This window comes from Equus przewalskii, chromosome 25, assembly GCF_037783145.1.
Source record: "Equus przewalskii isolate Varuska chromosome 25, EquPr2, whole genome shotgun sequence".
Lineage (NCBI taxonomy): Eukaryota > Metazoa > Chordata > Mammalia > Perissodactyla > Equidae > Equus > Equus przewalskii.
The window spans coordinates 5,955,940-5,980,802 of record NC_091855.1 but is presented as its reverse complement, the minus strand read 5'-3'; the positions used below and the strand labels follow the sequence as shown (position 1 = coordinate 5,980,802).

The following is a 24,863-nucleotide window of genomic DNA, read 5'->3' as shown; positions in this document are numbered from 1 at the left end:
ATTTGGTAAGACAGCCTGACCCAAGTAGCACTCACACGGGACTGACTGATAAGGAAAATTGCTCCTTTTTCCTTCTGAGTCAACATAAAATTCTGGCATATCTTCCTTTGTCTACTCAATGGCGGCTAGAGAATTAGTCTATTTGGGCTGCTGGAACAAAATACCACAGGTTGGGTGGCTTATAAACAGCAGAAATTTATGGAGGCTGGCAGTCCCAGATGAGGGTGCCAGCATGGTCGGGTGAGAGTCCTTTTCTGGGTGGCAGACTTCTCATTGTATTGTGCACGACCGGAAGGGCTGGGGGTCCCTAGCCTCCATGGGATCTCTTTTATAAGGTCAGCAATTCCATTCTTGAGGGTTCTACCCTCATGACCTAATCACCTCCAGAAGGCCCCACCTTCAAACACCATCACAATGGGCATTAGGAGTCCGACATGTGAATGCAGAGGGGATGCAAACATTCAGACCATAGCAACTACTGTAATCCTCAATAATTCACAGAGAACTCACTTTATGAGCAAGTATCTGGACCAAGAGGTCCAGTGACTCACTGTGCTAAGAATCTCCAGCAAATAGAACGATGCTCAGAGGAGGCCGTCCATGGCCCGCGTCTTTAACGTCTATAAACACTTCCCACGTAAGAGAACCCTATAAATAGGAACACCTGCCCTTTTCAAGTCCCCAGGGCTTTGGAGGAGGCGTACAGGGGAAGGGTAATATTGAAGTGATGGGGTGGTGGAGAATATGGGTTGACAATAAGAGCTCCTATCAGACTAAGGGAGGGGTCACCTCACAGTTGGCACTCACTGCCCACTGGGAAATCCAGGAAACCATGGAAGTAGAGCAGGGCTGAGGTATCCTTCTGAATGGGTCTTTGAATGCTTCTCCAACTAGAACCTTACATTAGCAGGAAAGCCCAGAGGGAGGGAGAGCCGGATGAGTGCTTAAGAGCCTGGTCTCTGGCCTCAGAAAATCTCAGGCTTGAATCCCAGCTCCCTCACTGACATTTCATCCTTGTCCTTCCTGGCCTCAGTTGTCTCATCTGCAAAATGGGGTTATTGTGAGGATCGAATGAAGTAACACATCTAAAGTGCTTAGCACAGTTCCTTAGTGCTCAGTAGAATTTTGGCTCTGGCGCCATGACCCACACAGTCACTTACACGTTTCTCTCCCTTTTTGTATTTGGAAGTTGCTCTCCAGAAGGCTTTCTTAGGCTCTGAAAGAGCCTCGCTGGGAGAGTTCTGTCCTTTGCTCTCCTGAGCTACTTTACCATGATGTTAGCCTCAAAAGCAATCATTTGACACCCTCCCCCACTTTCTCCTCCAAACCACCTCCCCTTATGCTTCACATGACAAGCCAAAGTCAGACCTAGCTGGAAAACTAGGTAAAATGTAAAAATCCATGAAGTCAGCTGTTCTCTATTATAAACATGATGCAATAATCATACCCACAACCTCCTTTGTAGGGAGCAAAGGACTGAAGGAGAAAATTGCTTGTAAAAATATTTAAACGTGTAACAACAAGAATTAACTGTTATGCTCCATTTTTACAAAAAAAGAAAAAGAAGAAGAAGAGGATCATATATCCCCCAACCATAGGAATTGTGGCACAACCAAGCTAGCATGAGCTGGAGTGGAATTCTGAGATGCCAGCGCACGGCTTGTTTGGAAAACTGAACACCATTCTGCAAATCAGGACCAGCTGGAAGATTCGATCTAAAGCAGATCTGGCCACAGAAAAGGAAAATCTTGAACTGCCCCAAACTGACTCTGTCAGCCTGGCCTTGGCCTAGTGGAAGACATAGGGTGGACCCTTCGGTTTTAGTCTTTTTTTATTTTTAATTTTTATAACTGGGTTAACTTTGGAGGCCTAGGTACCAGAGCTCAGCACAAGACATAGATGAAGCCTGTGGACCTAGTTCCCCAGCTTTGCTGCAGTTTGGCACTAACAGTCAGTGGCAATCCTGGGATAAGAGCTCAGCTTTGGCGTCAGGCTAAGGTGGGACTGAATCCCGGCTGTGCCACGTGGTCGGCTTATTTCACTTCTGTTTCTAGGCTTCCTCATCTCTAAACATAGTGATGCTGTGAGGATGGAATGGCTTAATGCACATAAAATAGTTCTTGGCACCTAGTAAGCACTTGATAAGCGTTAGCTATTGTTATTTCAACTCTCTGTTCTTCTTGATCTCATTATTTCAAAGCTTTTTTTTTTTAATTAACAAAGAACAATAGAAAAATACAATGTTTGAGTTCTAGCCTCATCCAAAAATCAGGACCCTGAATCTGAGCATGGTCTCCCCACACGTTAGGAGCACCAGCTTCCAGTGAACGACTCTCCAAACGCCTCCTCGACTCCAGTGTGTGCGCTACGACAGGCAAACGAGGGCCAGCATCAGCAGTTCTCAGCGAACGGAGAGTCTCCTCCCTGTGTTCTCAGGACTCTGGCCAAGCCTGCGCAGAGACATCTCCTCGCCCTCTGAACTTGAGGATGTTTTCCGACATTGTTCTGTCTAAAGCATCAGGCTGTGTTTTTCTTCATACCATAATGCAAACGGCAAAAATTTATTCACAGCCAAATTATAATCAAAAGCAACCAGCAGAAATTCAAAGATGTTCTCACTGCCAAATTGCTTCATTTTCACTTCTTATTTTCTGATATAAAATTACCAGCGCTCTTGGGATTTATGGAAGCAGTCAGCAAAATGTGTTATAAACACCTTCTTCAAAGAGGCCCCAGGAGCCTGACTGCAAAATCACTCGCTCTGATAATCCTCTCCGTGCCAGTTCTGAATAATCCTGGGGCTGGTCTGACAGAGAAATTATTTTCCATCCTCCCAGAATCTCAGATGGTGGGCTAGCATGGAGATGTGCCTAGAATGTTTCCCAGGGAGTCTGTCAACTATTTTGAGCTCTGGATAAATGCAACAGCTGTTTGATAAGCATACGCAGAGCACTGGGGCGGTGATGGGGTACACAATGACCAGGGCACGACCCTTGTCTGCAAGGCACTTGCATCCGATGTGAAAGCATAATCATCTCTTCCGACACAACCACTGAAACCAGCCGCTGAAACTGCAAGGTTTGCTTCACGCTTATTCTCCCACAAGCCTCTCTGAATCTTACTCCCTTTCCTGCTGATGAGCTCTTCTTCCTCTAGCCGCCATCTCGTGTCTTTGGTCTCTGTTCTCTCTACCCTGTATGGGAGACGCTGCTTCTTACTTCTCTATCGTTAGGCCTTCCCGAGGCTCCAAAGTGTTATGAGTGTGCTGGGGGCGGGAGAGTGTTTGTATGTTTGTGTGGGGGGGGGGAGTTTGCACACGTGAGGGAGGGGCTGTTTGTTGAGGTACGGGTATACCACTGAGCTCTTTTTCAGAGAGTTCTTCACCCTCCCTGAGGCCAGAGTTATTTCCCATCTCAGGCTTGAGACATGCCAGGAAACAAGGAGAACAGGTCGGTTCGACTCCCCAACCAACCCTCATACCAACTTCAAGCCTCCAAGTTCCTAAGGTGCTCTAGGAGATTATCAAGCTATCCATCTGGCTTCAGAATATCTGGGCATTTGAGAAAAGCTGACGAGGACATCACCAGGTGCCCCTCAACTGTTAGGAGCTTTTCTTGAGGCTAGGAGTCCTGGCCTTGTCCACCTGTGTGCCTTGGGAAAGATGCAAGTGGGCTGAGCTAAGGACAGGAAGAAAGAGGGGAGGGAAATAGGAAACAATATGCTGTCAGCATCGGGACCTCCGAGTCCCTGAGGAGGCTCCAGCTGAGAGGAGATGCACAGAGAGGGTGGGAATGGGAGAGGAGGAGCAGCCACAGCCATCCCAGGGCTTGGGTGCTGAGCTGTGACCTCCCTTTGCTGAGCAGGGCTGTTCTCTGATCACTAAGTCCTGCCTACCACTTTCTCCAGCATACATTGACCAATATGATGCTCAAATGAACCAACCCAACCGCTAGTGCTGTGCCACCCTAACTGGTGATGGTTTCCTGACTAGATATACCTTTTCCTCTCAGAGAAGTTCATAAGCCAGTGAGAAGCCACAAAGATCCAGAAACCCTAGTCAAAACCAGGCATCCTTTAAGTAAGAAGGCTGCTACAAAGGGGCTTGCGCTAGGGTAGTGGTGGAAGATACGGACAGTCTAAAGATACGTTTTGGAGGTTGATCAACAGGACTTGCAATTGGATTGGATGTGAGGAATAACATCCAGAAGGCATCAAGAATGTCTCTCAGGTTTTTGCAGTTTGGCAAGTGGGTGGGTGGTGTGGCTACTGAGATAGAGAAGAATGAGGAAGGACCAGTTAGGATATATTAACTTTGGGAAACCTATTAGGTCTCTAAGTGGTTACGTCAAGTTGTAGTTGAATATATGGTTCTGGGTTTCAGAGGAGAGGAATCTTTCCCAAGTATGTCTTCCAAATTACTGCTCAAACCAGAGGGTAGTGGGGCCTGTCGGGGCCTGAGGGTCATTGTGTTCCCTGAGAATAGGAACCATAATGACACATCAGCACATCCACAGCGAAGCATCCTGAGGCTGCAACTACGCTTCATTTCACTTTTTATTCATTATTTTAGTAAATGTATGCTATATGCCAGGATCATGCCAGGTTCCAGGGGAAGAATATTGAATAAAACAGACATAGTCCCTGCCCTCTTGGAACATCAATCTAATGGAAGAAAAATGATTAAAAAAAAAAAAATTTAAGTAAATAAAACAGAGCACAGGTTCTGAAGTCAAACTGACCTAGAATCAAATCCTGATTCAGCTGTTCATTAGCTATGAAACCTTGACATATTTCTTAACCTCTCTGTGCATTTGCAAATTCTTCTCTGTGCAGTCTTCATCTGTAAACTGGAGATAATAGTTCCTACTTCATAGCTGCAAGAATTAAATGAGATAATCATATACAGACTCAGCAGGATCTGGTGCAGAGTCAGCACCTGATAGATGTTAGCCACTATCACAGGTGCCTTGGAAGTCACAGGAGGGGTCTATTTCCAGAAAGAGCATTTGTGAGGGCCCTGAGAAGGAAGGAGCTGGATGGGTCTAGAATGAGCTAGGGTAGAAAGGCTGGATTGTACATTAAGCATGACAAGAAGTCATTGAACAGATTGGTGTAGGGGCTGGGATTGTCCCTTGTGTGCCCTTCCTGTCCCCACTGCTCATCTCTACCTGTACTTACGTTCTGGGTCTAGCCCCTCCCATGCCCAACACATGCAAGGACGGGCTTTTCTTCCAGACAATTCCTTTCCTATCTGTGAAAACTCTGCACTTTAAGGAGTGATGACAGGATGTGAAGGAGGTTAAAATAGGAGCTGAAAGCATCTGCTTTGTTCAATGGACTATTGTCTTCTCACCAGTCCCTCTCAACATGGACTGCTCAGGAGGTGGATTTCTCATGAATAGTGCCAGTGTAAGTGTGGGCTGGAAGGACTCAAGAGCATCCCTTGCTCTGGAGAAGACGTTTTCTCCATAGACATTGTTTTCTGAGATCTACAGCTTGTGGGGAGAGCAGAGCTGCCCTGCCCTACAACAGCAAAAAGGCTCAGGCTCCTGATGCCAATGGCGACACCTCTGGGAGGCTCCTTTCATCACTGCCTCCCAGGACTCAGCGCGGCGAGATCATCCATCACCCTTGCTCTTCCCTTCCCCGTTGCTCCTGTGACTTCTCCAGCTCAGACAAACAGCCTCTATCTCACACCCTCAACAAAATCAAGTCAGAGGAGTCAGGGCCGTTTGAACGAGAGCTCACTGTGGAGGATTAGCAGTGAGTGACTGAAGGCCCAGGTTTGACTTCAGTGAGTGAGGCTGCAGTGATGGGTAGAGCATGCTGCTCTTTGCTCTGCAGCCAGCTCAGTCCCATTTCTTTCTTTCTTTCAGCTTTATCGAGTTCATAATTGACAAATGAAATTGTGAGATATTGAAAGTATACAACACGATGATTTGATACACATATACATTGTGAAAGGATTTCCCCATCTAGTTAATTAACACATCCATCACCTGACATATTTACCCTTTCTTTTTCTTGGTGAAAACATTTAGGCTCTACTTTCTTAGCAAATTTCAATTACACAATGCAGCATTATTAACTATTGTCACCACGTTCTACACTGGATCCTCTGACCTTATTCACCTTATAGCTGAAAGTTTGTACCCCTTTACCAACCTCTCCCTATTTCCCCCTCCCCTGAGCCCCTGGCCACCACTTTCTATGAGTCTGATTCTTTCTTTTTAGATTCTGTATACGATACCATGTAGTATTTGTCTTTCTGTGTCTGGCTTATTTCACTGTGCATGATGCCTTCCAGGGTCATTCCTGTTGTCACAAATGACAGGATTTCCTTCTTTCTTAAGACTGAATAATATTCTGGGAGGGTGTGTGTGTGTGTGTGTGTGTGTATCACAACTTCTTTTTCCATTCACCTGTCAATGAACACTTAGGTCGTTTCCATACCTTGGCAATTGCGAATAAGGCTGCACGGAACATGGGAGAGCAGCTATCGCGTCAAGATACTGGCTTCGTTTCCTTCAGATGTATACCCAGAAGTGGGGTTGCTAGACCATATGGTTGCTCTATTTTTAATTTCTTGAGGAACCACCATACTGTTCTCCATAGAGGCTGCACCTCAGTCCCATTTCTAACACTTGGAAAGGGCACAAGTTAAAAGCAGGCTGGGTTTCAGGAAAGAAATCTTGAATAGCACAAACGCAAGAAACATCTGATATGGTAAGAAAATGTATACTTCCAAGTCATACAAAAAAACATGCATACAAGGGTTTGGCTGCCTTGGGCACACAGTACTAGAAGAAAAGTTTAAGGACAGTTGGAAGGATCAGCAGGGCACTTTTATGATTTTCGACTTTTGATCCCAGGACAATAACAGAAGGCCGTTTCTGTGATTCCAATTTTGTATTACCGCCTGTTGGACACTGTGTGTCAAGACGTGGTACGTGTGAGAGGAAACTTTTGCAAGATCATCATTGTTTAATGGAAAATTTCAGTTAATTTGGGAGAAAGATACATATTAAGCCTCAGAAAGACAGAGGGCCATTTCCAAGTGATGTACCCGTGACTCTAAGTTCACAGAACAGGGATATCAGTGCCGCTTAAACAGAACGTCTTACTTGGAACAAACATTTTCAGAGGGCTTTCAAAAGAAAGGAAGGCTTTCTCGTCATTCTTAAGTCTATCACTAAATAAATGCAAGAGTGGATCTCTACCTCAACAATATAAATAAATGTCCACTTTATTTATTCCTCAAGTTTCCTGGGAACTAGAGGATCCACACACTAGGAAAACAAATTAATGGGGCAATTTGATGACAGAGGTGCCAGCATTGAGACCCCTTCTGTGCATATACAGCCAAGGAACATTCCAGACACAACTGAAGGGCTCCTGCTACTTGAGGAACCAAATTCTTGGCTGGGCTGGAAAAAGAAAATGACTAGATGCCGGGGGTCAGGAGTAGGGAATGGTGATATGTCAGCCCCGTCAGCCACTGGGGACCAAGGACTATCCTATAATCACATGCTTTCTGGGCTTATCTCTCCTGTGTCTGGATGGGAGAGAAGCTTGGGGCACGTGACTGCGGCAGCGGTATACTACACAGGGTCATAGGGGAGGGCCTTTGGATGAAATGACATTTCTGTCCCATTAACTTTGCGCAAGTTTCAGAGTGTGCTCTGTGGCTTAATGTAGACAAACAACTACCAACAGTGACACGTATCTTCTCCATTCATTTTTCATTAAGAGTCCATCAGTGATTGGTCACTGTCTCCCTCTGCCATCATCCAACAAAACTCCAGTGTTTAGCCTATTCCACATAGTAACTAAGCATGGCCAGAAAAAAGTGTAAACCACACTGACATGTCTTGCTTCAAATTCTCAAGTAAGACCTTGGCTCTGCCTCAAATTCACTATGTTTTCTTTGTCAATGGACTTTGCCACTCTTCCAGACAACTATTTCATTCCTTCTCACCTCTCTTCAAATTTCCAACAGCACTCCTCATTCTCTTTCTTAGCCCCTGAGCTTGCTTCTCAGTTCACTAACAGAAGAGTCAAAAGAGGACTTGGGCACACTCCCGTCACTTAGTCAGCCATCTTATCTGCATCTGTGCCCATATACTGCCTTCTCTCGCGCGGTAATGAGTAAGTCATCCACGCCCTAGCCTTCCACTTATGCACAGAATCCCAGCCCCTCTCATCTGCTCAGTGACACAGTTCCTACAGTTATGTCATCTCCCTCCTGCTCCATCAATTTTTTCTGCTCTACTGGATCATCCCACTATCATACAAACACTCTGTTGCACCCACAACTTTATTTTTAAAAACTTCCCTGGACCCTATATCTCCACCTCTAGCTACGTCTTTCTGTCCCTTTTGACAACAAAACTACCACAAAGGCTTGTGTGTACTTGCATTTCTACTTCTCCTTCGATTCTTTCTTGAATTCCCCCCCAGTTTGGCTTTCAATCCCACAGTCCGTCAAGATTGCTTAAGGTCTCCAATGATCTTCCATTGCCGAAACCAGTATTCATTTCTAAGTCTTCATCTAACCTAACCCCTCAGGAGTATTTGACTCAATTGATCATTCCTCCTTAAATACTTTCTTCACTTTATTTGCAAGAAGACCTCAGTGGTCACTCTTTCTCACTCTCTTCTGACCTCTAAGCATCAAAGGGCTTCAGACTCCATCCTTAGACCGCATCTTCTTCATCTGCACTCCCTCTGACTTCGTTTAGTACCTGGCTTGAAATATTCTTTGTATGCTGTGCTCCCAAATGTATCTCTCCAACCCCAAATCTTCCCTTATGCCAACCCCACATTTCCAACCACTTACTCAGCATTTTATACGTCAAAATGGAACACTTGTTTTACCACCCAAACCTAATCCTCCTTCAGTTGTCTCCACCTCAGTAAACGACTTTTCCATTTTAACCAATTGCTAAAGCCAAAATCTTTAGAGTCATCCTCTCTGTCTCTCACACTCATATTCAAACCGTCACAAATTCTGTTAACCCTTCCTTCTAAATATACCCAGAATTTGACCATTGCTCAGCACAGCCACCATTATCACCCTATTACAAGCCGTCCCCATCCCTCCCCTTGACAAGTGCAGTGGCCTCCTAACTGGTAGCACTGCTTCTACCCTCGCCCCTCACCCGCTACAGTCTGTTCTCCACACAGCCGTCACATGTTTTTAAACTAGAAGTCAGATCATCTCCCTCATCTGCTCAGAACCCTTCAGTGCTCCCTGTCTCACTCAGAGTGAGACTCAAAGGAACAACTCAATGGAACAACATGGCCTATAAGGTCCCATGTGACCTGCCCACACTAGCTCCTACTCTCCCCTCCCTCCGTTATTCCCTTCCATCTCTACTGGCCTTCTTGCTGTTCCTTAAATATGTCAAGCCTGCTTGTATTCCTTTGAACTTGCCATCTCTTTGCCTGGAATGCTCTTTCTTCAGATATCCACACGGCTCACTCCCTCGCTTCCTCCAAATCTCTGCTCAAATATCACCTTCTCTGTATTAAATAGCACTCACTCCACCGCTGCTCTACACCCCTTTTCTTGCCTTACTCTCCTTTGTAGCACATGTCATCACCTGACTTGTACTGACTTGTTCATAGAGCATCTCTTTCTCTCACTAGATTATAAGCACCATGAGAGGAGGGACTGGATCTGCTTTGTTTGGAGCCATAATCCTACAACCTAGAGCAATGCTTAGCACATAATAGGCATTCAATTTAAGTGTTTGTTGAATGAATGAATGAGGCCATTGCTGTGAAATATTGAGAACTCCCCTCCATCGAGATGAAAAAGACAAGAGCAGTATGTGTCGTGAGCGGTTACTCTACCATTAGCATTTTCCATGGAAAGTCAGGTAACTATGTAGAATGTGGAGAAAGACAGCAATTTTCTAGATGCCACAGAGTCCCTCCCCCAAACCTCTCCTGCCTGGAACCCAAAGGGGGAATTTAAAGAAGTCTGAGGTTTCTGCAGTTCTTTGTGAAGAGAGCCGAGCCTGAAAAATACTGCTCTGTTCCTATTTGGGGACCCTAAAGTACCTCCAGCTGGCAGCCTGGGAGGCACCTGTTACATTTATAGTGATAAATGGTGTATGTGTTTATACAGGTCAATAAACAATTCCATAATAATGCTCTAAATGACCACAATTTCAGATACTCCACAAAGGGATGGAGTCCATTAACAGGCTCAGTCATTCTGAGTTTCTCCAGAGGTGGCTCAGATTCCACAGGGCAGCTCGAGGTCAAAGGTTCTGCGTCTTCTGGGGCTAGGGTCTTAATCCACAGGGCTGCTTCTGCCTTCTTCCTGGAAAGAGGAACCAGTCCGTCAAGATTGCTTAAGGTCTCCAATGATCTTCCATTGCCGAAACCAGTATTCATTTCTAAGTCTTCATCTAACCTAACCCATCAGGAGTATTTGACTCAATTGATCATTCCTCCTTAAATACTTTCTTCACTTTATTTGCTAATAAAATGATAATTCTGGTTGATGACGATATCTAAAGGGGCCGTAAACCAACCAAACCACATCCTAGGACTAAATCAACAAAACTACAGGAATGGGGAGTGGGGTACAGCTGACTCATAAACTCTACTGAATAAAGCTAGACTTACCACTCAGAACACACTGGGATCTCAAGGCACTGGTTCTACTCGAAAAAGGAAGTCACCAGAGAAAGCTGAAACAGGCCCATTTAATTCTAAGTGACCTCAGTAAGAAAAGATGAGGGATGCACCCAAGTCACATTCATGGTCTCAAAATCCAGTAATGACTAACAAACAGCCCTCCCATACACTTTTGCATCACTTAGCATGTTTAGCAGATTACAAAGCAAAATAAAAGCCTTTTGGATTTTAGAGACATACACCATCCCTCCTCTGGGAATGTCAAATGTTCAGCATATGAGGAACATTTCTATCCTGGTAAAATCAAACAAATATCTATTTTTCTAATACAGATTTAATCCATTAATGCTCTACTAATCCGACTTCTCTAAATTTTTCTCTGCCTTTTGAAGACTGAATCAGAGGCTACACAGTATATTTAATCTAGTTGCTTAAGACAGCCCCCATTCGTGTATTCATTCTTCCACACACGCTTGCTAAGCGTGGTAAATTGGTGGCACATTACTTGGTTCCCCTTCAGAACCAAGGCACTCACTTCCTGAGCTACCCAAAGTGTTTTGGGTACTGCAGGCTCATAGCTAAGTTCTCTTCCAGAACCACTGTAGGTGCCACCTAAAGGATGCCCCATCTTGGGGCAGCCCACATCTAATGACTGGTACACACTGGATGACAGAGGCCTGACCCCATGCCTCAATGAGGAGCAAATCCAAAGGACAGTCACATTCCCAGAGCTCCTCATGGACCAGCTGAGGCTCCTGCAGTAACTGCACTAAGCTCAGTCCTCCTCTGCCCGATTCTGCTCCCTCCCTTCCTCCCAGGTGCTGTTCTCAGTGTCCGTTTCCCAAGGAACCCCACCTAAGAGATCAAGTAACCAGGATTTTCCCAGTTCCCAGGCTAACTTCTAGGAGTACGAGATGAGTAAAACAAGGTCCCGTCCCTGTCTCAAGTAACTCACAGGCTGGACCACCAAAACATCTGAGCCATAGAAAAACAGCACTGGGAGCAGGCAACAGCACTGTTTCAGAGCCTTCACAGGGGAAGTGGCACGTGGCTTCATCCTTGACAGACGAGGTCAACGGATAGAAAACGGAGCCAAGGGAGCAACTCATCTAGGCAGATGCAATAGCATCTGCCAAGTCAAAAAGGTATGAAGGAGCCTGGCTTGCTTCAAGTTACAGTAAATCTGTCAGCGTGGCTGAGCCCAGAGTGAGGCAAGAGAGGACAGAGGAAGTGTCAGAACTGACACTCGGAGAGCAGGGTGAGGTGACGTCACTAAGGAACAATACAGAACGTAAAGGCTTAGATTCTGGTGTCAGACTGCCGGGTTTGAATATCAACTCCACAACTTACCTGCAACGTGACCACAGGGGAGTTGCTTAATCTTCTAAGCCTCAGTTCCCTTATCTAAAAATGAACACAAAACTATGACCTACCTCATAGATGTTGTTGTGGAAATTTAATGGGATAATGCACACGAAGGGCTCAGTACAGAACCAGGCTTAGCATTTCAAAAATTTGCCTCAAGAAAATCGTTAGCTATTACAGGCTTTCTCTCACAGGTGATGGGAATTATGAAATAATCATAATCAGAGTTGCACTCTTAGAAAATAGCTCTGGTGAGGTGTCACCTTTCTAGAGAAGACAGGCTTGAAGCCAAGAGCCGGGCCTTGAAACACAGGCAGTGCACACAGAGTAGGAGGAGGGCCTGTTTAAGGGGCGGCCTGAGCAGCAGCAGCAAGAAAGGCAGGACAGAAGTCAGGACAGGCTGCTCGGAGAGCCAGAGGCCTGCGAGGAGGAGCAGAGGCCTATTCTGAGTAGTTCAGACCAAGGATAGAAGCAAAAGCTCCGAGAGCTCAGTGTGTGGCATTCCAAGTGCCGCCACAAGACAAGCCGTGCAAAAATTCCTAAAAACTGAAATGCTTGTTGACTTTATTCATTCAAAGACTACATCCCCAAGATTCTATATTTTCAAATCCTATTCTCAAAAGTATGTCCCTTACTTACTCCCTAAGATACACCTCCCACCACCCCCAAAAAACTGTTAACATTGAGATTCTCAGACCAGGAGAGTATTAATGGACAGTGATCATAAGAATCTGAAAAAATATATGTTTAACTCAGCCTCTGGATAATTTAAGGCAAGTACCTATATCCTCCAACCTACTTCTAGAAAATGAAAATTAAAGTTGAAAGCCAGGCCAGGAATACTGATCAGTCGGGTCTCAGAATATAGAACAAGGACTAAATTAAAGCTTTATTAAAACCATGAGGAGCCGGCCTGGTGACGCAGCAGTTAAGTGCGCACGTTCCGCTTCTCTGCGGCCCAGGGTTCACCGGTTCAGATCCCGGGTGCAGACATGGCACCGCTTGGCACACCATGCTGAGGTAGGCGTCCCACATATAAAACAGAGGAAGATGGACACGATGTTAGCTCAGGGTCAGGCTTCCTCAGCAAAAAAGAGGAGGACTGGCAGTAGTTAGCTCAGGGCTAATCTTTCAAAAAAAAAACATAATGAGATACTACTATACATCCACCAGAATGGCTAAAATTAAACATACTAACAACACCAAATGTTGACAAGGATGCGAAGCAAGCAGAACTCGCATACTTTGTTGGTGGAGTGTAAAATGTTAAAATCACTTTGGAAAAAATGTCTGGCGGTTTCTTACAAAATCAAGTCTACACATACTCCGTAAGCTACAGATTCTAATTCTAGACATTTATACAAGAGAGATAAAAACGTATGGCCACAACATGACTTAAACAAGAATATTCATAGTAAGTTTTTGAAGACTATCCAACAACAGGAAACAGCCCAAGCTCAAAAATGGAAGAATGGAAGAACGCACTGTGGAACATTCTTCCATATCTATACAGTGGAATCCTACTTGGCAATAAGAAGCAACAAACTACTGATAGAGACGACAACATGGAAGAACCTCAAGAACATGCTGAGTGAAAGACAACTTACAGAAACGGAGTTTAATGTGTGAGTCTGTTTAGACGAAGTTCTGGAACAGGCAAATCAAATCTAAGGTGGGAGATGATCAGAGCAGTAGTCTCTTCTGAGGGCACAGAGGTGGTTGTCGACTAGGTAGGGACGTGAGGGAACTTTCTGGATGATGCCAAAGTGTCCTATCTTGATAGGGGTTTGGGTTACACATGAATGCATTTGTCAACTCAACGAACATATGCTAAAGATACGTGCATTTCATTATATGTAAGTCTTACGTTTTAAAAAACTGTTTGATGCACCCAACACAGGAGCACCTAAATAAATAAAGCAAATATTTTTTTAAAAAAGAAAAAACTAAGGCCGATACCGTGGCCTAGCGGTTAAATTTGGCGTGCTCCGCTTTGGTGGCCCAGGTTTGGTTCCTGGGTGCAGACCTGCACCACTCATTGTCAGCCATGTTGAGGCAGTGACCTGTGTACAAAATAGAAGAAGACTGGCACAGATGTTAGCTCAGAGAGAATCTTCCTAACCAAAGAAGAAAAGAAAAGGAAAGGAAAAATTGAAAACAAATATTGGAGTCTGGTTAGTGGTACACATAACAAAGTAATTAGGGGAAAGGGTACAGATATCTGCAATTAACTTCAAAATGTGTCAAAGACACGGCAGACTGATGGATAGCCATCTGATAAAGCAAGAATCCCAACATGTTAATAGCGGAAACTAAGTCTGGGTATACAAGTGTTCACTGTAAAAATCATTCCACTTTAATGTATGTTTTGAAATTTTCGTAATAAAATGTTGGAAAAGTGCTTTTATTTATAAGAGGTGAATTCAAGTCAAAGGAAGGAGTGGTCAGCCTCACAGCTGGCACAGCCTGTTTATCTGTGTGGGTCAGATGCTGACTGGAAAGTGAGGACCCTGGATAGAAGTGTAGGGAGGAGGTGGCAGGGATGCGTGGAGGCACGAGGTGTGAATAAGTCAGTACAAGGTTTCCCTTTCTTGCTCCATCAAATATTCGGCAAACCGAGTAAAATCCACCCCAACGTTCTGTGCTAGACCGCGTGCTTCGCCGTTAGCTTGGAAACTTAGATCTCGCAGACAGTCTATGTGCAGCTAAAATGAATACACGAGCCCGCAGGTCAGTGGGCCGCGCTACTGTCACGCCCTTTGCGGCGGTGAGCAGTAAGTGGTCTGCACATGCAGAGCAGAGGGGGCTGGGGCATCTCCCTCCTTCCTGTGGCACAGACAGGCAATGCCACTGTGAAAACAAACAAACGGATCCGTGGGGCTGGGGCCTGTTTGCCTAGTGCCTGGCTAAGCCCCCTGCCCTCTGATCCCCGATGTTTGTGGAGCCTGCACTGCTGTCTAGCAGCAAGGTCTATTTTTCTCTCCCATGGCGTAAGTGGACACAGCTGTCCGGGGCTGATTTATAGGAGGAAGTCACCAGTAGGAGCCCCGGAGGCTCTCACAGCCTCATGGCTTCACTTCCACTTCCCAGTTCACCGCAGCCAAGAGAACTCCGGGCGGGGGTGGTGGGGTGCCCAGTAAGCTGGATGGTGCCGGGCTTTATCCTTCTGGGAGACGCGCCCCAAAGAAGCCCCCGAAGGCTGCCAGGCTGGTTGTTTTCTCCACCGCTGATTGAATTTAGATCCTGTTTGGCGAGCACATTTCCATCCCTCTTAGTTCTGAGCTCTAGAAAAGCTATTTCTAGGCTTTTTCAAGGGAGGGTGGAAGGGTGGGGTTTGGGATAAAAACGGAAATTTTTTCTTCGGTTTATTGAAGTAACACTCTTACACGTTTCTGTGTTTTAGTGGGATCAGCCCTGACTGTAAACACACACAGAAGGGTACAGAGTATCTGTGTCTACACAGAAGGTACTTTCCGTCCATTATTGCGTGCAATGCTGGCCGTGGCCTGCAGAATAGGAAGTATCATTTCCGGTTTACTGATGCCAAAGCTGATGCCCAGACAGGTTACGTGATCTTCACAGACTGTCAGCTGGAACGCCGTGGAGCTCTCCGTGTGACTCCAAGTCCGCAGCGCTGGGAGAGACGGCCCACCATTCAGTCTAGGAGACTCACCACTTTCACCTGGGCTGTTTATTTCGTACCCATGTTAGAAGCCAGTACAGGCAATCCTCACTATGGCCAGCTCCCTGAGGTTTCTCTCTCAGGCTGAGCTTAAAGAGCCAATAACCTTAATAGCAGCGCTGGGGCAGGCTTCAGAGAAATTCTTGTGAAAGTAGGGTCATAGACCCTTATTCTACCTGGTGTATTTATTTTCTTAGACACATCGCGGTTTATCAGCATCTTCAGAAAACCAGAATGTGCATGCGCACGTGTGTGCAAACACACACACACACACCAGGGTAACTCCAGGCGCAGTGAAATATTACCACCCTGGGGTGTCTTCCGTGTACTGAATTCTATCTCCACAACTTAGACAAAGTTTTTAACTTTCTCCTCTCTTCAACATGCCCCAGAGGAATACATGAAAGAGACCCCTCCAACTTTCCCAAAACACACCGCTCTCAAACGCCAGCCACCTCTTTGTCATCGTATGTCATGAACTACGCAGCCAGTCTGAAACGCAGAGAAAGCTGGCCATGACTGTTTTTTACCTCCGTAGTTTCAGCAGCATTCTGATCACAGATTAAAATAACACCGAGAAAACTTGAGGCCATCATGAAGCTAGCCCAAATTGTGAATGAGCTGCAATTTATCTCCCAAGTTTGCCCCCGCTAAAGCTTGTCAATGTGTCCTTAATCCCCATTGCCGCACTGCTGTCCCTCAAATCCCAGGACAAATCCAAGGCCAGCCCTATCTAGGTCACGACCCTGGAAGGCCTAAGTAGCTCTCCAGCACTTCCTTGAGCACCAAATAAGGGGATTATATATGTTTTAATCTTTCTTTTTTTTCCGAGGAAGATTAGCCCTGAGCTAACATCTGCTGTCAATCCTCCTCTTTTTGCTGAGGAAGACTGGTCCTGAGCTAACTTCCATGCCCATCTTCGTCTAGTTTATATATTAGACGCCTGCCACAGCATGGCTTGATGAGCAGTGCATAGTGCCCAGGATCTGAACCAGCAAACCCCGGGCCACTGAAGCAGAATGCGTGAACTTAACTGCTACGCCACTGGGCCAGGCCCTGTTTTAATTTTTTCATATATAATTTATAGCCTTAATATATAATTTCTTACCACCACCCTGCAAGGCAGATATCATGATCATTTTATAGATGAAATCCCTGAGGCCCAGAGAAGTGAAGTCATATATGCAGGAGCTGGTGGTGCCAAGATTCACACCCAGGTCTGTCCCTGTCCTAAATGAATGGAGTAACCACAGTGCAACACTCCACACCCAGGCTCCTCACTGCCACACTTTGCTTCTTCCTAGAGATTTCCTTTCCCCTCTGCTATGTATGAGTGTTCACTGGAGAATGTGGGAGGAGCTGAAAGGACAGGCAGGTGATAAGCATGTCTCTGCAACAGACAGGGGCCAGGAGGTGACTGCTTGACTCAAGCGGATGGAGAGAAGGAGGAGTCTGTGAGCTAACACAGATTTCTAGTGATGGCCTGTGACAGCCCATCTCTTCACAAACACTGCCAAGTGGTAAACCCCTACCAACAGAAACACTTTAACTGACAGTGTGCTCTTCATCTGGCCCACAGGTGTATTTTCTTGAGTTTTCTAATTGAATTAAATTTCAAAATTTAAAAATGAGATTTCTCATTAAAATTCCAATTTCCAGTTTCTCTTAGGAATCAGAAGATTTGGCAAGACAGGGCTCACGTTCCCAGATAGCTACATCCCACTGAAGTGACAGTAATGGCTGTTGGCCAGTACCCACATTCTCCAGTTTCCCAAAGTCTCCACCACTCCCTAGTGTTTCCCAGATACTCAGCCCACATAACTTATTTTCTGTTCCCAAGAGCTTTTGAATTGGTGATCTCTGCATATATACCGAGAAGCATATATGGTCATGTGTTGCTTAACGATGAGGCTACGTTTTGGGAAATGCATTGTTAGGTAATTTCGTTGTTGTGTGATCATCACAGAGTGTACTTACACAAACGTAGGTTGTGTAGCCTACCACACACCTAGGCCACGTGGTACTAATCTTATGGGACCACTGTCCTATATGCAGTCCATCGTTGACGGAAATGTCAGCATGCGTGCATGACTGGATTCACTTGACAAGAATTTTAGCCCCTTTACCTGCAAGGCATAAGCTGCTACAAGGGATCCGAGAATATGATATGGCTCCTGCTTCCCAGAGAGGATGGTCCGGCAGGAGGGTAAGTGAACATGCCCACTAGGACGTCAGCTCCACAGGGCAGGGACTATGCCTGTTTTGTTCACAATTGTCTCCAGCATCTAGAAGTACTGGGCATACAGGTACCCAATATATACTGTTGAACGGAAGGAAGGAAAGAACAAAGGAAGGAGGGAAGAAGGGAGCGAGGGAGAGCGGCAGTCAGGCTGCTTCAGTCCCTTTTAGAACATTACGTGAGAGATGAGAGGGAGTTCGGCACACAGGGCAGCCAATGATTCAGGCCACAGAGAGGAAAGGACACCAAGTGCTCTAGAAACACAGAGGAAAGATATTTCCAGGTGGGATGACCAGGGCAGGCTTTTTGGAAGAAAAGAAGTTTGCTGAGTGTTTAGAACATTCCTAATATAGAAACACTTTCGCTGTCTTTGGTAACCTGGACTGCCTTGTTGAGATTGCCTCATCCCAGAAGAGGAACCCCAGGTCTAAACCCCATGCCCTTCCCGGAGAAGCCGCCTCGTCAGAACAGACTCTGGCTGGAGGGAACATTGGGTCAGACGGAGGGTCACAGGGGCAGCCAGACCATGAGCCACCGCAGTGGCAGTCTGTGCAGAGGAGCCCACTCTGGTCCTAGACTCCAGAGGCGGGAGCAGGAGCTGCCTTTATTTCAAAGTGGGGCTGCACAAAGCTCCCAATTTAGTCCAGTGAAGTACACTGATCCCAGACTTTCAGTGGGCAATTACCCTGTGTCACCCTGAGCCACTCAGTGACCGACACGGCCCTGTAACCCCGCTCCCTGCAGCCTGGCCCGCTATAGCTTTCTCTCACAGAGCCTTACTCTCTCTCCCCAAGGTAGGAGAGCAGCAGTCTGTTCAATCTCTGAGATCCTGATTCAACTCTAGCAACACACTGGGCTTTCCTGAGGCCTCCTGGTAAGAAGACACTGCTTATCTCCATTAACCTCTGACCCAGCTAAGATGAAACAGCTCCCATCTGCTGGCCTGCTGCCCTCCTCCCTGAACTAAAGCTAAATAAAGTGTGGGGGTGGGGGCAGGGACCTGGAGTGGCCCCATCCCCAGGGAATGACTGTCTCCTCCCCCCTGGGTATATACAGCCCTGAGCCTGTTAATAGATGATGCTTTGGGAACCCCTCCAGGTGGCCTCTGGGTTAAGAACTACATCTGGAGGAAGCAGTGCCTCCTAGGAAGATGGAAGGGCCATAAACCCTCAAAGACTGTCCATTTGATTTATGTGATAATAATGGGAATGTTAATCTCCAAAGGCAAAGCCATTCATCCAAAATTCCAACCTCCTGGGTCCCCGCACCTGACTTAAGGAGAACGGCCACCCCTCACCGGCTGCTCCCGTGGGCCAGGCAGTTTACACAGGCTCCATTTAATCCTCATCGCCAGCTAGAGAGCTCTGTGCTGTTAGGATGCTTGTTTTAAAGATGGGGAAACAGAAGCTCGGAGACACCAAGTGAGCTGCCCAAAGTCACAGCTAACAGGCGATGAGTTGTTTACTAGCGAGAGTGGCCCAGCTGAGGAGGCACCCCGTGTCCCCTCACGCCGTTCACGCCCCCAACAGTTACACTGGGGGGTGCCTATTCGGAAAACAAGTCCAGTTCACCCAGAGGCTACAAATGATACTGCTCTTGGGTTCTTTGATTCGAATCTTAATTTACAGAGCAGCAGAATGGCAGATGCTGCCTTGTCTGCTCTCTGAGAACTATGCTCTACTCCACTTAATACTAGGTGCCTACTAAGTTTCAGGCCATGTTAATCAATGCAATGCCAACTGTATACAATACTACAGGAGGCATTACCAAGTGTTAGACAGATGGGGGTATGTTTGTATCTTTCCCTGGAATCTGTGGATTTTAATTCCCGCAAGCAATAATTGTCTTTGAAGATGATAAGCGGTGATAGTATGAATTAAATTAACTCAAATAAAGAGAAATCATAGTCTTTTTTTTTTAATGGTCTGCTGGTCAGTGCAGTTGGCCAGTCAATGGACTCCAAATGAAAGGAAACAGCCGATTCAGGTGGCAGGCCAGAAATTTGAGACCATGAAAGAAGCCTTTGTAAAAGACAATGATTTAGATAAATGTAGTGAGGGGTCCCTGAAGAGTCCCTCAGGAGTAAACTGTGTCGTAGCTGTTTTTATATTCCTAATGCCTGATATGTAATATATGCTGAATGAACGAGCAAATGAATGAATGAATGATTTACAGGCTTTTCCACAGGGAGGTATCTCCTGAGACATGCCACAGCTGGGGTGGGGGGTTATTGTGCCAACTGCAGAGGATATAGCAACCTTAAATAACTCATCAGGAAAAAATAACCTGGGAGGACTTTCTTTGTAGCTCCGTAGGTAGGTTGACATATGTTCTCTCATTTAATACAACAAGCCTGTGAAATCTGTATTGTGCACATTTTACAACGAGGAAACGGGGGTTCATAGAGTTTAAGTGACTTACCAAAACAGAGCAAGAAAGCGGTGAAGCCCCGATCCAGACCCAGATGTCTGGCTCCTCAGCCACTCCCTTTCCTCCCCCGCACCCTGAAGGAGGCCGTGTTTCCCAGGATGCTGCAGCCGACCTCCAACTCTGGGGAAGAAAGACGAATGGCAAATAACTTTGCACAGACAAGAACTATAACCACTTAAAATGACGGTGAGGACACTTGGTGTCTAAACTGGAAGTTCCTCACCTTGTTTTGAAGATTTCAAGGCAGCAGAGAGAGGGCTGGGCACATCCCTGTTCTGCAGGCTGCCCATTAAGCGCACAATATCTGGAAAAGCAGAGACGAGGCGCCCAGGTAACCTCCTCACTCCCAGATTCTCGCCTCTAAAGCCGGTGAGCAGATCCCCTCATCATTCTGCACACTGGCCCCTCCACCGGAGGCCCTCTCCACAGGAGGCTACACAGAAGAAATAAATGCAAACTGGCATTATTGCTGTTTGTTTATGTGTTTAAAGAACTGAGGACTATTAGGAGGGTACGGATGGGGAAAAAGGTTGAAAGGACATTGTTTAAAAAGATGCCTGTAATTTTCCTTAAATTCAGATCAACTACGCTATCTTTAAATTCCTTCTTCTAGCTAATCTAAGTTGACTATAAAAGCAGACAAGTTTGAACTATTAGTCTTGAACGTAAATTAATGAAAATATTTAATTGTGTGGACTTTATTGACTGATGCCTAATTCACTGATTGCATAATTTGTTTGTAAAAATCTCCAACGTCCAATGCAAATGGAGTTTTAATTGGCCTATAATTGAGCTTTGCAGATAACCAAATTCTTCTGGGGCAGGGTGAAATAAAGGGGATGCCAGAGGGGCAAAGTTTCCTAAAAATCTTTCCGTGTGCATAAATTTTTCCCAGTCTGGTGTGCTTTCTGAACCATTTCCTACCCTTTCCAGGTGGAGCAAAGACTCATCTGAAGAAGGAAACAAGGTGTCAAGACTCCTCACTGAGAGTCAGCTCTTCCACCGTCTGCTCTCTGCTTCCCCTGTGGTGAACATATTTGCTGGACCAGAAATCGAGACACATGGTCTGGCCATGAAAAAATGAAATTGAGACTGTTCCAGAAAATCTAGGACATATGTTCTCCAGAGCTGTGGCAACATGGGACTATGTACACAGTATATGCCTAATAAATGCCTGCACTGAAAATCACAGCAGCATTCCAAAGGCATTCTGAATTTTCTTCAAAAATCTTATCCGCAGCTAGGTTTTCTCTAAATCCTGAATTCTTTTTTTTTTTTCTGCTTTATCTTCCCAAACTCCCCGTACATAGTTGTATATCTTAGTTGCAGGTCCTTCTAGTTGTGGGATGTGGGTCGCCGCCTCAACGTGGCCTGACGAGCAGTGCCATGTCCGTGCCCAGGATCCGAACCCTGGGCCGCTGCAGCGGAGCACGCGAACTTAACCACTCGGCCTGGAGCCAGCCCCCAAATCCTGAATTCTTACATGCCCCAGGACTATGCTGATTTGCTATGTGCCTTTTCCTGGTCCATTTAACTTCACACGATTTTCTTTTTAAGATTAAAACTAAATTTAAAACCAAAACCTGAGAGCTCTGAGTTAAGTCCTGGGAACTTTAAAATATGGTTAAAGATGTAATATATTCTTTTCCACTTGAAAAGTAAATAAGCAATTTGATAAGTAAAGTGCTACTCCAAACCCATCACAACAGTAGAATGCTCCCAATGAAGGATTAACTGTTGGTTTGTTTAGATAAGAAATGCATCTAGTCGAAATCAAGCTGCAATTACAGGACTTCAAAGCAAACGATTTGGCTCAGCGATGTTGGTTCTAATCTCACATCAAAAGCAGCTGTATCATAGTTGGCTTATGAAAAGAAAACAATTCTTTTCAACCAATATGAAGCATGGGAAAACAAGGATAATATTTCTTGAAAACTTCAGAGAAACAAAGAGTGTCACTCTGTGAAACACACATGGCATTTCAGAATTTTTTTTAAATGTAAGCTGTCTGGAGACATTGCACTCCATGAAACGAGAACAGGTGTGAAACCCAAAGGAGAACACCCATTTTCATTTTAAGACTTACACAAAAGCATATTAATGAGAGAAATTACCGAAGCAAAGATCTGTCCTGGACACTTGGGGATGGGGGGACAGAAGAGAAACAACGTGAAGCAGCTAAAATCCTAAAATTAACCCAAACAATCCCATTCTCTCGCCTGCAAAGTAACAGCACTTCTCAGACCTTAATGCAAAACCAGTCACATGCAGATTCTGGTTCTGTAAGTCTGGGCTGGAGCCTGAGAGTCTGCGTTTCTAACGAGCTTCCAGGTGATGCCGCTGGTGCTGGTCCCTGGACCACAATCTGAGCAGCAAGGATGAGAACTTTTGACCTCTGAATCCCATACATCCATCGCTGCTTGCCAAAAGCCAGCAGCCTAACTTGATAAAACGTGGCACAGACTGCAGCTCTGAAGGGGGTAAGGGGTATTTTCATGTGTTAAATGACCTCCCTTAGAGACAACACAACAATATAAAACAAAACAAAACCAGAATTTCAATGGCAAAGATCAGCTCATCAGGAGCATATCATTAGAGAGATTTAGATAAAAGGCAGTTGAAGCAGGGTGAAGAGTGTGTGGGGCTTTTAACTGAAGCTTTGATTTCCCTGCAAGTTTGATGCAGAGTCACAGAGGAAGGGTGGTGGAACCAGTTGGTGGCCAAAGTCATTATCAGTTCTGACTTTGAGAGATTGAAAGCTCAGTGTGAGTTTGTGCCTCAAACAACTGACTTGGGGTTGGGTTCAGCATACTTGGTGAAGATTTGGGAATGAAATGAGGAATTATTGAGTTATTGCTGAACTAAAGGTGATGTTTTAACATCCTGGTCCTTAGCCTTCTCCCACAGCCTCCTCATCTGTATAATAACACACTTTCCAAGTATTATTGTGAGAATTAAAATGAGTTCTCTTAAAACAGTTGAAACAGTTCCTAACCCACAGCAAGCACCGCATAAGTGTAAGTTATTATTATTATTAGGCTTACATTACATTGATTTGGGATATCTGGGAATCTAGTTTCCACACAACAGGGTCATCAGCCATAAAAATATATGGTACCTCACTGGGAAAGTCGACCATTGAAAACAGTATATTAATTTAAAACTGGTGACTGTCACTCAGCAAGTAGATGCTACTTTTCAGGGATTGACATTTATAGGGGGAAACAATGTTAGTACCTCATTCCTCGCTTAACACAGAAATAGTAAAATGAAAAAAATAATCTGACAAGAAGACATTAGGCCTAGATGACTTTCAGAGAAATAGATGATTTTTCAACCTCCAATGGACACACTCTTACTCTAAGAACAATAAACAAAAACAGCCATTAAAAACAAAAAATCAACATTTTGTTGCTGATACAATAAAAGAAAACAAACAGCAATAATAAAATCAAATGTTCCCAACAATCCCCAGTTAACACCCACACTACCCAGTGCTGGGAGTCAAAAGAGAGCATGGCTTTGCCATGGCAGTAATATTCCATTTTTCAAGAGAAGAATTGTTTGTTAATTAAGGAAAATGTTGGCATCACTTTACTATAGAAGATTCTCCCGGGTATTTGCCTTGGTCATTGTAACTCTGAGCTCCAAATTTCAGAAAAGTCATTGATCAAAATAATGCCTTCTTGCCTCAAGGAGAACTCCTTTCCAGTGAGAAGAGAGATCTGGAAAGTGAATATGACATAAAAGAGAACTGGGCTAGGAAACTTTGGAGACCCTCTAGCATGACCTCAACGAGGGCAGGAGTTTCATCTGTTTGGATCTCCACAGTGGCGACAGCACCTAGGACAGTGAATGAATGAGGGAGCCTAGTACGTAAGTCTGACCACTGGCTTCACCTCCCTCATTGGCCAATAGGGAGCTAGAACCAAGCATGGTCATTAACCTCCTTCCACCATTAGCATTCCAGGATTCTGATTGCTATTCCACGTGGAAGAAATTTCACTGGATATGCCTTCATAAAGCCTAAATAAATACTAGATTACTCTAGAGATTGGCTTCCTGTACATGGTACAAGCAAGACAAACAGTGCTGGTCCCTATGATGACCACTTTCCACACACACGAGATATTCAGGTCCATTTTTAGGCTGGACAAGTGGGAGCCTCCTGCTGCTGGGCTTTCTATGCTAACTTGTGCCTGAGCATATGAAATGTTTGGCTGACTTTCTGAACCAGACTGGACTTCTCAAAACCTTGAGCATCTTTTTCTCCGGGCCAAAGAGGCTGACCCCAAGTAAAAGCCCTAATCCAAGGAATTTCTCAAAGGGTGCTCCTCTGCTGAGAGCCGAAGACAGCATCCCAACCAGTCATGGAACCTCTCCGTGCGCACATCGCTCCTGCAGCGAGTCCCAGAAAGCCTTCCCCAGCCCCTCTGACTACCCAGGTCCCCACCTCATGAACGCCCACACCCTGTACTCCTCCTGCACAGCGCT

General features: G+C 45.4%; 2 long non-coding RNA genes across 3 annotated transcripts in view; one reads left to right on the top strand and one right to left on the bottom strand.

Annotated features, from left to right (window-relative positions):
* Window positions 1-4,541: 4,541 nt before the first annotated feature.
* Window positions 4,542-24,863, bottom strand: part of LOC139079415 (uncharacterized) — a 49,295-nt gene continuing 28,973 nt past the window's right edge. For both annotated transcript variants that reach the window (XR_011533042.1, XR_011533041.1), the window contains 3 exons: window positions 20,593-20,802; window positions 20,361-20,489; window positions 4,542-10,333 (listed from right to left, as the gene is read on the bottom strand). This is a non-coding gene — a long non-coding RNA (uncharacterized lncRNA). The remainder of the gene's footprint in view (window positions 10,334-20,360; window positions 20,490-20,592; window positions 20,803-24,863) is intronic.
* LOC139079416 (uncharacterized) lies at window positions 15,510-21,603 on the top strand. The gene is made up of 3 exons (XR_011533043.1): window positions 15,510-16,917; window positions 18,734-18,813; window positions 21,303-21,603. It is a non-coding gene; the product is annotated as an uncharacterized lncRNA (long non-coding RNA).